Below are 11,721 nucleotides of genomic sequence, written 5' to 3' on the forward strand. Positions count from 1 at the left end.
ATTGAGGCCTTCCAGCCCAGGGCTGTCCAAAAATGTACTAATAAAGTAGGCCAAATCCCAACATTTTTTGTTGACGGGGGAGCAATTCTCAAAATTGGGATAAATAACGAGAAAATATATAGGCGTGTCAGAGAACTGGCACTAGAGAATTGCTTACCCCTCACTACTCTAACCTCAGAGATGGGTTGGAAAACTTATGGTCACACATATATACATTTACATAACAGTAAACATCAGTGGCATATTTTGGCCACGGAAGACTTTTGCCCCGCACAACCTAGGTTTGCTTTCAAACGCCAAAAAAATGTGAAAGATTTCTTGGTTCATACCTATCCAGCCATATGTCCATCAACATCCCAAGCTACCTTGTGGAACCTCCCACCGGTAGCAGGCCACTTCAAATGCGGCCATTGCTCAGTCTGTGCCTTAACCTCCAATTGCAAGTCAATTGAACTTAATGGCAAAATATGGAATTTGAGATCTTTTTCCAATTGTGCTTCGGATTGGCTTATCTATGGCATCAAATGCCCATGCAATTTATTGTATATAGGAAAAACCAGCCGTGCTGTACGGCTTAGAATTTGTGAACACAGGTCGTGTTTGAAGAATAAAACCGAGAACAAACCTCTTGTGTCTCACTATATTGCTGCAAAGCACAAATACACCGATCTAAAATGGTTTGTTATTCAAAAAATGTTGCCCTCCCCTAGAGGAGGTAATAGAGATCTGTCTTTGAGCCTAGCTGAACAAAGGCTGATATACAACCTGAATACGGTCAGCCAGGGCCTGAATTCCTCTGTGGAATGGAACAATTTAATCACGTGATTCGGATTGCACCTGTGACCATGTGGGAGGGTGCTGAACATTTGCTCACCCACCCCCTCCCTCTTTTGCTCTTTTCCTCTTTTCTTCACTCTTTTCTTCCTCCCCCCTCCACCAACCGCCCCTCCCCTTCCCCCCCCCCTCCCTTCGTTTGGTCATACTTTGGCCTTGTGACGTTTTTGTTATGTCACCTCTGGACACCCATAAATTATTATTTTTGTCAAACACAGACATCGGTTGACTTTTCATTCTTTTGATCTTTGCCCATATAAGCTGCTTTCATGGTTGTCTGCATCACAGGTGGCCCCTCCACACTATCGCGGGGCCCCTGATTAATAGTTCTCTTAAACACCGTCATTCTCTGACGTGTGTACTAAGACCTTGCTTTCTGCGAGGTATCAGATACACTGTACCTTTAAAAACAGGAGTCTCCGTCCGCCGTTGCGCCGACGTCGAGACGTATTTAAATTCGTCCTCTTGACGACCGCTCCTACCAGTTGCTGCATCGTGGTCTTGACGAGAGGATCGTTTGGTTCCATATCGAGCAGGCCGAGGTAAGCCCCTGAACTCTACCCTGCTCACAGTGACAAGCCTGACTTTGCTAACACTGTGTTTCTGATTAGCTCTTTGTGTTCTGTGTTTTGCAGATTGACTGCATAGTAATTGTACAGCAAGCTCTCGATTACACGGGCTAAAATTCACCCGTTTTCGAACACCGGTATGAGGTTCATGCTGCATCTTTCCACCACGAATCGGTATTGATGCCGTTCTTCGTGCTAGACTTTAAAAAGGTATACATAGATAATGCCCTCCTTAAAGGCTGTTCTCCTCTGAAAGGACCCTCAGATTAAACCGCTGCGGTTTCCCTCTTTTCCTTTTTTTGACTTAGGACACTCCCTGAATCTGATGCCACGACATCACTCTGAGTCTCACACTGGATGCCTAAATGATGGTCACTACAGTTTCCTTTCAGTCTCTTGTATGACCTAACTGGCGACATTTGGAAGTAAGCTACTTTTTTGTATGAATAAAGCTGTTTTGTGTCCCGTTTTCCGCGGGCTAATTTCTCTAGCACTGCCCTTGGTAGTAATAACACGACAAATGGAAAGACTAATGTGAAAAAGGACCAACATGTAATTACTAGCCACCCTTTGTCTATTTATGTAGATTGTGCCATGAGTCATCTGGATGACTATTAATCAGTCATTAGGCGCGACAATTCTGTCCACGAAGGAGTCATTGACGGCTTTGTCCTTCTCTTTGGTTTGATCACACACGATCCAGTAGTTACTGGTAAGGGTTGGATTTATCTTATGTGTCACATGATGTTATGTTAACTGTGTTCTGTGTTAAGCATGTATCCGAAACTAGCTTGTCTGCAGGACAAAACTTGATGGTATATTTGAATGTGTTTTGCAATATGAGTAAAATAGACAACCTACATGAGTTTTGTTTATACATCTGAGGTTATGTATTTAATGACATTGTAGCCCTATCATGTAAGCCAATGTTTTGATGTCTCGTGATTAATTGTATATATATGTACATTTTTTTAGATCTCTGACGCCAATATTAAATTGCTCATAATGCTCATCTTGAAGAAATGTCCTGTCCTGAAGATGGCCACTACATTTTTCTTCTGTATGGACACTTGAGAAACTGTCCCATCTGATTACTGACCGAAACATGTCGACACTTTATATCACATCAAATGTCTAATTTTAGCCATTTTGTATAATCTGTGTATCAGGATTAGAAGGTGTATTAAGTTGCCTCACCTTTTTTGTCTGTTCTCTTTTTGGCTTTTTGTTACCTGTAGCCTTGCCTTATTTTCCCTGATACAAATACTGCAACTTCATTTTGTGTCCACTTTTACTTGTTGATGTACTAGTCTGTTGTTTTTTAATATGTTTTACACCCCCAATTAAAATTACTCTCATGTACGCTTATGCGTGTGGCTGCCTATATTTGCTGTTTGCACAGATCAATGCTGGTATGTAAATGTATATATGTGTGACCATAAGTTTTCCAACCCATCTCTGAGGTTAGAGTAGTGAGGGGTAAGCAATTCTCTAGTGCCAGTTCTCTGACACGCCTAAATATTTTCTCGTTATTTATCCCAATTTTGAGAATTGCTCCCCCGTCAACAAAAAATGTTGGGATTTGGCCTACTTTATTAGTACACTTCAGTGACTCCCTCCTGGTCCACAATCTCCTCATAGTCATCCTCTGTGGTGGCCAGTACTTGAAGGGACTCCCCTTCCACTGGTGTGGGTGTGGGCTGCTTGGTCTTGAGTGTGTCAGGTACACTGGCAGTAGGTGTGGCCTGCTTGGCGGCCCCGGAGGTGGTGGCAGCGGTAGCCATTTTCTTTGGGCGGGATGTGGATGCCCTGGCGGTGGTGTCTTGCCTGGCATCTTCTCCATCGGTGCCTGGGGGGTAGAAGAGATGCAGGGCATCAGTGATGGTGTTACATGCCAGAAGCATACTATGGTGCTGTTCATTATTCATATAATCATGCATTCATGTCTTACAGGTGTGTCACACAGGATAGTCTGGGGGGGCATTTTGGCATTTGCTGCATGGCAGGTGGCATGCCGTTGATTTGGGGTTTGTGTGATGTATTACATGGGCACCGTCCATGTGTGTTAACTGTGTGTTGGTTATGGAATTGACACTCAGCATGCATTTCTGTCTGGCAGGGTTTGACCCGCCATCTGGACTTGTATGTGTCCATGTGGGTGTTGGGACATGCATTGCCTTGCCTAGACTCTCTTCCACATCACTTGTGCTACGTCATGGTTTCCCCTACAGGGATCGGCAGGGTCACTCACCTCCTTCTGGTGATGATACTGCACCCGTCTCCATCTCCCCAAATCCCTCGATGATCTCTGGATTAATGAAGGTGCTTGCGGTCTCCTCCCAGGTGGTCATTTTTAAAGGAGAGTGGGGACCCCCGCCTGTGCCATGGCCCCCCTCCTGTTGCTTGCCATGATGTTACGGATCCGCAAGCGAAGGTCATCCCACCTCTTCCTGCAGCCCTTCACACTACGTGGGGTGGTTCCTATGGCCGACACTTTACGGGCTACCTCCTGCCAGATGTCCTTTTTCTGCTGCTGCACCTCACGCTTCAGGCTCTGGGATTTTATGATATCTGCGTGTGCAGCAAGGGTGTCAGATTACATATTTAGTTCTGCGTTGGAAAAGCGCTGTTTGCGCAGTCCGGGGGTGGTCTTTCTGGTTGCTTGGGACATTATGGAAGGATTGGCACAGAGATCTCCAGGAATCAACTGGTGGTTTTGGATGATTGCAATGGATTGTGTTTTTAAAGATGGCCGCTGGCCCATTTCCCGTTCCGACGCGATGACGTTATTTCCGGGTCCGGGATTACGAGCCCGGTATTAGCATGTTGGTATTACCGGGTCGGTATTTAGGGGTTCCTCCTAGGCGGTGGCGGTATTGGCGGGTCCCGTGATGGCGCTATTGGGGGTTTGGAGGGCCTTTTGCGGCATGCCGGTATGGTCATTACCGGCATGGGGGTTCGCGCGTGCTCGCGCACTCGTAATCACCCGCTATTAGCGGGGGTCATAAGAGCATGGACCTGCTTGTTCCGCCATGCCGGTAATGACCCCATTTTTACCGCGCTACTCGTAATGAGGCCCAAAGATTCAAAGAGTTTGGGGCCCCCACACACTGTTGCTGCCGCCTACAACTCACTGCCCAGAGAGTCGCCATAAAAGAGCGCAGCAAGAAGGAAGGAAGATCAAACAAGCATAAAGGACCTTGAAAAAGCCCTGGCCAGGTTGTCTTACAAGTAAGGTATTGTATATATTTTAAATACATTTTATATTTTTAAAGGACACTTTTTGTATTTTTTTGTTTCTTTTTTTAGTAACGCAGCTGCTTAGGAGAATTTAAGTTGTAGGTTTAGTGTTTTGACCCATTTTGTAAAAAACTCACAAAACCCTGCTGGTGTACTGGGAAAGTAGGTAAGAAAGCTTAAAACAACTACACAGAATCGTAAACCAGCATTCCTTTTGTACGCCTTTCCTTGTTTGCTCCAGTTACTCCAACTTTGTGTTTTCTCCTTAGGGGCATTTGGGGAACCTACTTGCCCTAACCTCTTGATCTTCCCTACCCTTACCTTCTGCATATCAAAGTACACCAGGGTGATCTCAAACCCAGGATGGCGGGGTTTGGAGACAGATAAGAGGCGGGTCAAGTTATAAGTGAAGGGTTGAGTTGTATATTGTGTGCCCGCCTTCACCTGTCTCCCTATAAGGTGCGTTGGAGGATCACCTTGCTACACTCCACTGCTACTGTCTTCCTGTTGTGGGCCTAAACTGTGGAAACTAAAGAAAATACAACCTGACTGGGACAATTCTCTGATGGAAGGCAGTTAAAGAATCTTCTGGGAATTCAGAATGACTGTTTGTTCTCTTCAGCCAATCATTCTCAATCTGAATTTCTCCATCTTGGCTTGGTATTCCTGATTAACTTTAGTTAAGAAAAGTGTCAAAAACCATTTTAACCAATAAATATTCCTCGCACTCTTGGCTGAATGGAGCATCCTCCCACTCTCTGTACAACTACTGGCCAACCACTGTACCTGACAGTGTAGTAGATTATCTGTTCTATGTATTATCAGTTCTTGAAGATGTTCACACTCTCCTGTCCAGTCGGTAGATCATCTATTCACATATAGACATCAGTAGTGTATTAGCAGTTTTCATTGTGTCGTGTTCTCCCGATTTTCAACAGGTCGCGCTTCCGGATGGTATGTAATAGGGATTTTGCCACATGTGAGTGCAGTCTACATTGGTGTGTAATCTATTCAATGGTATGTCAAGTGTTATTTTAAAATTACCCACCCCTGGATACATATGTCGTATCTATGCCCCATTGGGTTGAACTCTCAATTGTTGATATGTGGTGCACAGATGTTATTAAGACACATTTTTTTGTGTGGCCTTCCAAGCAGCCTATCCCCCACCTCACTTCTATCCTTGTAATCAGTTGAGCCTTTGAGAGTAGACATACAATCCACACAGCTATACATGTCAGGACTACTTTGGAGTACTATGGATATGTGAACTCCTAAAATTGTCACCATCAATTTTAAGTCCATATATTTAGCAATATGTACCTACTTCATCAATGGGGGCACACCCAAGGGATGGATCTGGATTTTGTGTCATTGCATTAAAATGATCTGCCATTTAATCTCTCAAAGCATGCTAGAAAAGCCCCTGTGGTCTGTTTCTTTCACCACGTTGCTTTAGTGGGCCTGATTGTTTATGGCTGGTTATTTGCTCAGGGTTCTATTACATCTTCTATTAATGCACCTGGCAATGGCCTCCTGTCAATTCCAGTGTTTTACCCTGCTTCCTGCCATTCAAACCATCTGCAGACTTCTCTGGGGGCTCGAAACGTGGGCCTGCTGCCATTGGCAGTGGAATATCCTCATATCTCTAATCAGCGAGTCAGCAAGGACTTTTTACACCTTTGGGCCACTGCCAAATTTTTTAAGAACCATTCCTAGGCACTCCTCCAGTACGGTCTCCTAGTGGTGTCTAAAAGTGTCCCCGGTGTAGGCATGGGTAGTATAGCTCAGTGGCAATACGCTCATCTTGGAAGCAAGATAACGCACAGCAACACAGGTATGAATTCTGGGACTGCGCCCAGAAACCTCTTCGGTATCAAACACGTTATTAAAAAAAATTATAATCATAATAATTGTGAGTGGGTGGCCATCGCCACACCATTTCACCCTTTCAGTGTCAGCGGCCATGCAGGCTGACAGCACTAGTCTCTCATCACACCACATTGATCTGTGCGCGAGATGCAGGCCACTGTGATATGATGCCTGGATCCTGATTCAGAGCATGTCACTGCAATTTAGTATTTGTGCAGCACTCCAGGTAGAAACTCACTTTAGGGCCCCCCCATATTAGTCAGTCTCAACAGAGGTTAATATCATGCCTTGGCGGGGGATCTTTAAGGCATTCCACCTCACTTTGCCGATCACTCTCGCCCCCACTGCACCACTCAGGTGTATCACTCCATCACAGGCTGTCCCAGGTCTTCTATCCACTCACAGTGCAATATTTAATGTGGGTCATAGAGTTCGGAATGAGGGCAGACATGGAGCTGACACCTCTGTGGTTCCAGCAGTCTTCGGTGTGCCTTTTATTCTTGCCGAATCCCACTCAACTATTTCAGGCACTGGATGTCTAGGCAGGTGGGTGAAACAGTTCCCTATAAAGGACTTAGCACATCAGGAGCATTACGGATAGTGGTATGCTTTATGTTCATAAATCAACTAGTCAAATTATCATACATGGACAATATTTAATTGGAAAATGTTTAAAAAAGTGAATAAAAAAACAAATATGAAACCTGCAGAAACTAGAGTGGTGAGCTGGTGAGCAATAAAGGGCCAATAATCATAAGCCTGTGTGATGACGTTATGATGTCTGATCTACTCACAACATATTAACAATCTACATTCAATTCATGCAGAGTCCCATGGTTCTAGTGTGAAGACCCTATAAGGGTAATATGGAGACCTACAGGCAAGGTCTACCAGAACCTGGCAAAGGGGTGACCAAAGGACTGGTCAGCCCCCAGGACCCTTTCTGTCTTCTCTGTTACTGAGTGATGAGCACACCAGAACACAAGTGTGAAGAACTTTGGAGTATATGCATCTCTAACTCATGTTTCCAATGCATTATGTTTGGAATGATGTACACAATATAACTGCCTGTGTTGTGCTAGTAACTGATTCATGAATTCAAGGCTATATATGGATCACATTGGACACATTAATATTTGACTGGATCTGTAATCCATTTGATGCATTGTTTATTCATGTTCTGCTGAATGTACCAGCAAATTCAAAATAACCATACAGGATTGATGATATTTTATGAAATTGTAGAAACTCAGTCAATTATAGGTTTTGTTTTGTACTGTTCACATTACCTTATTTGTGTGTATGTATTGTGTGTCACTTTAAACTTTAAAACCTTAATTTACATCTACAGCAAAATAAAATAGGCAGATGTGACTATATCATGTGTATTAATGGATTTTTCATAGGGATACAAACTTGGTTTTGATCAACTGAGATTCTCACAAATGTTTGAATAATTTTGTGCAAGAAATGAGTGCATTTACATTTCTGAGGGAAGGATGCCCCCCTTGTTTATGTTGATTCTCAGCCCATTAGTCCTGCCCGTTACTGGGCTGTCCCTCCTGTTACCCCCATATCGAAAAGTGGCTTTCAAGCACTGCGTTTTTGTCAAAGTGATTGTATGGGTTACAGCTGTCCTTTTGAACATGAATGCTGAATGAGGCTGGCAATTAGGACTATTTAAGCATTTAAGGAGACTGTGTTTGATGTGTACTTTTGATTGAAAAAACTAAATTGACAATTTGCTGATTGGAAAAAATCAATTATTGCAAAGATCAATATTCAAATGTGCAACTTTGTGGTGTGTTAATTTGTTGCATGCATGAAAGCATTTAAATCAAAGTGTGAGCTCTGGTCCTGTGTGTTCACAATTTGCCCTTACATACATGAAGGGAAATACACTATCCACAAGTATATGTAATTGATGTCTGAACACTGAACAAACAGAGGTAGTTGCAAACAGATCAAAATCCTTTCCAGTTTTTGTCCTCTGACCATTTTGACCATGACTAGTAGGTAGCTTTGTGTAATTTATCATAACAGGGCTTATCCAGCTCAGCAGTAATCACTAACTGCCAATCATCAGATGTAATCTCTAGCTTCCCTTGCAGGCCTGCACAGATTTTTAAAAAAATCCATTGAAATACACGTGCCTTCTTAATACGGGGTATTCTTCCACTAGGAAATACTGACAGTAGCTAGGAGTTTTTAGCGAAGATCATGCTCTTGCCCTGTGTGTACATTGACATTCATTCTGGTTTTTTTCCCTTACATGTCTCGCATATATGCGTCGCATGTTGCACCCAGTCAGCACACTCACTTATATGGAGCTACTGATTATAGAATGGGTAGCTTCTGGTGGTCAGTTATTGACTTACCTGAGCTGTTAATATAGGTGTGGTCGTTTCTATCTGCCTTATGCAATAAGCACCTTATCACAGAAACATGTTTTGCTCCTTGTTTCCTGCATTACGGGTTGCCCTCCACATCACATGTTATATATGTTTTATAATGTAGCAATTAATGGTGCTTCCAATGTCGGTTCATCGTCAGGATTTAACCACCTAGCTCTGCATATGTTAAATGCAAAAATGCAAGCATACATTTGCTTTTGACTGTCATGTGCACACAGGGTTTTAAGCAGATATTAGGTCTGCCATATATGTGTACATGCTATGTGGTAGCATGTTGTTTTCGATGCTGTGCATAGTACTGAGCTATAGCAGCCTATAGCTAATGTACTGTGTTGGTCGATTTCTCTGTGCTTGCAAGAGTTTACTGGAAAGTTTACCCTGTTTTGAAATGGCTCTAGTTCATTTATTTGCAGTCTTGTTCTGGATTAGTTGAAGTTGGTGGTGGCAGGAAAGAGGCAGACTGAGGAAGCACTGTCACTTGATGGGCAGTCTCCCTGGGTCTAATGGGCCTAATGCAGATCTATCATTCATGGATGTTAAAGTCCTGCCCTTAGGTGTGAAGTGTATCAACAATCCAATTAGTACGCCCCTTCTGCTTTAGACTACGGTTAACAATGTTCAATGCTTGATGACTTATCTGTCACATGCAAAATGCTTGCATTGTCTGTCTGTTATCAATCTGCAGCAAAAAGTGCCCAGCGTGTCTAAGACCACATATATCTGGGCCCATTAAACAGTTTCTAGGCACAATGCTCCAAAGTAACTATATCAGTCCCTAGCCTCTGTGCTCCTGGTGTCGTCATCCTGTTATCATAGCACAGCCAAATGCGTGTATGTACAAATTTCAAGGCCCTTTGCTCAGTGCATCCATAGGGGACGTGTTGTTCTAATCCTTTTTATGAGTAATTAAAATGAAGTTGTCATAAAAATGTGGTTAAATGTGGAATCTATAGAATCTATGCAGAAATAAACATGTAACTATAACTCACTCATTCATAAGAGAAAACATCACCCTAATACACACACCTCACTGGAGAGGCTGGGGAGGTTGTTATGCAGATAAAAGCAAATACAGGTTAATTTAGGCATCAAGTGATTTTAGTGTTTCCTGCTATTCAAGGCACTATAATGCTATTTTAAATACATCTTGTGTTAAGCGTATAGCATATTACTTATTTAATAGTGTCAAGGCACTATATTTCGCTAATAGTACCTTATCAGGCCAAGGCTAGCTGACTTATATGAGGGCAATTCTAGCAGTACGTGGTATTTCATATGTTGCTTCCATACACCAAGGGCAAAATGGGTGCCAACACATGCCAACCTGTTGCCACTCGTCAACCCCACAGGCACCATAGACATATGGATGGGAACTTACTGGTCCCACCTAGGATCACAAGAGAGTCACATTGGAGGTAACCTGGTCTTCAATTAATCAAAAAGCTGCAACAAACTCTCCAAAACACAGAGGCAGAAAGCAGTCTACCAATGATTCCAATACACCCTCAAAAATCACTTTTCTTATGTTCCTTCCCTGCAATCATGTACGTTGTTTGCCCTGAAACCTTGTGAGGCCTGATTGTATCAGAGTCTACTATTGTGCCACACAGGCACTCACAACACATTCTAAAGTGAACATCTCTTCTTGCATTTTTTTTAGCAGATGTTTGGCTCTTATTTCAATACACCCGACTGGATATTTGTTTCCTCGTGCTTAGTCAACCAAAAGTTCTGACTGTACATAGTACAACAACATTGTATATCTTCAATTCCACTCAACCTTGCTTTGCCTCTCCCCCTGACCTCCCTTCAATCACCTTCCTTCCTGATAACTGTTTTATACAGCCTGTATTTGTGTACACTAAAAACCTCCAACAAAATATACATTTTTTTAAAGTAGAGACAAAATAAATTCAGCACGTTCCTATCCAAATGATTAAATAGAAATGTAGGCATTAGAAACATCAACAGAAGCAGCATTTCGTCCCAAAAGAAAAAGTGACTTACCCATGGTAACTTTTTTTCCACTGAATGTTCCCCCCACGTATACCTTATCTTTTATATTTTCAATATCTCAGCTTTGTTCCCTCAGAATAGTTTTTTCAGCAGGGGGGTGCTGTGTGTCGATGGCTGGCAACTCGATGTCCCTTGGAGGCCTCTGTCCCGATGACGATGTCAACGCAGGTATATGTAGCACGCGCAGCGCCTGTTGGCTTCAGTTCTGTTTTGACAAGTGGAGCTTTTCCTTGTATTTGACAGTTACTCCCCCTGCGAGAGCGTAGACTGCAACCGCGAGGGAAATTCTACTGCAGGGTAGGATGGGAGGAGTTGAAAGAATGTTACCATGGGTAATTAACTTGTTTTTCTAATGGATTGTGTCCTCCCACATATTCCTTATCTTTGATACACTCCCAAAGCAGTTTTACTTGGAGGAGGGAGTAGAAATTAGTGTGGTTATGTATGCACTGAGTGCAAAATTGCTTTTCCAAAAGCAGAATCTTGGCTCGAGGAGGAGTCTAAACTGTAATGTTTAGTAAACGTGTACACAGACAACCTTGTGGCAGCTGCATATATGTCTTTTATTGGAACTCCCCTCTGCAAGGCGGACAAGGTTTCTATGCCCCTGGTGTAATTAGCTCAGACGTTCCAACCCACACCCTGGAGGCACACACACAAGGCATGCAGAAGCCTGCAAAAGCTTGGTGCTTTGCGGGAAAATGCATGCCCAAATAAGGACTGACCCGGGTCGGCTCGACCTGGGGAAGGTGAAGGGGCAAGATGGCCAAAGGACA

The sequence above is a fragment of the Ambystoma mexicanum genome, chromosome 14 (genome assembly GCF_040938575.1).
Source record: "Ambystoma mexicanum isolate Mex_15411 chromosome 14, UKY_AmexF1_1, whole genome shotgun sequence".
In the NCBI taxonomy this organism is placed as follows: domain Eukaryota; kingdom Metazoa; phylum Chordata; class Amphibia; order Caudata; family Ambystomatidae; genus Ambystoma; species Ambystoma mexicanum.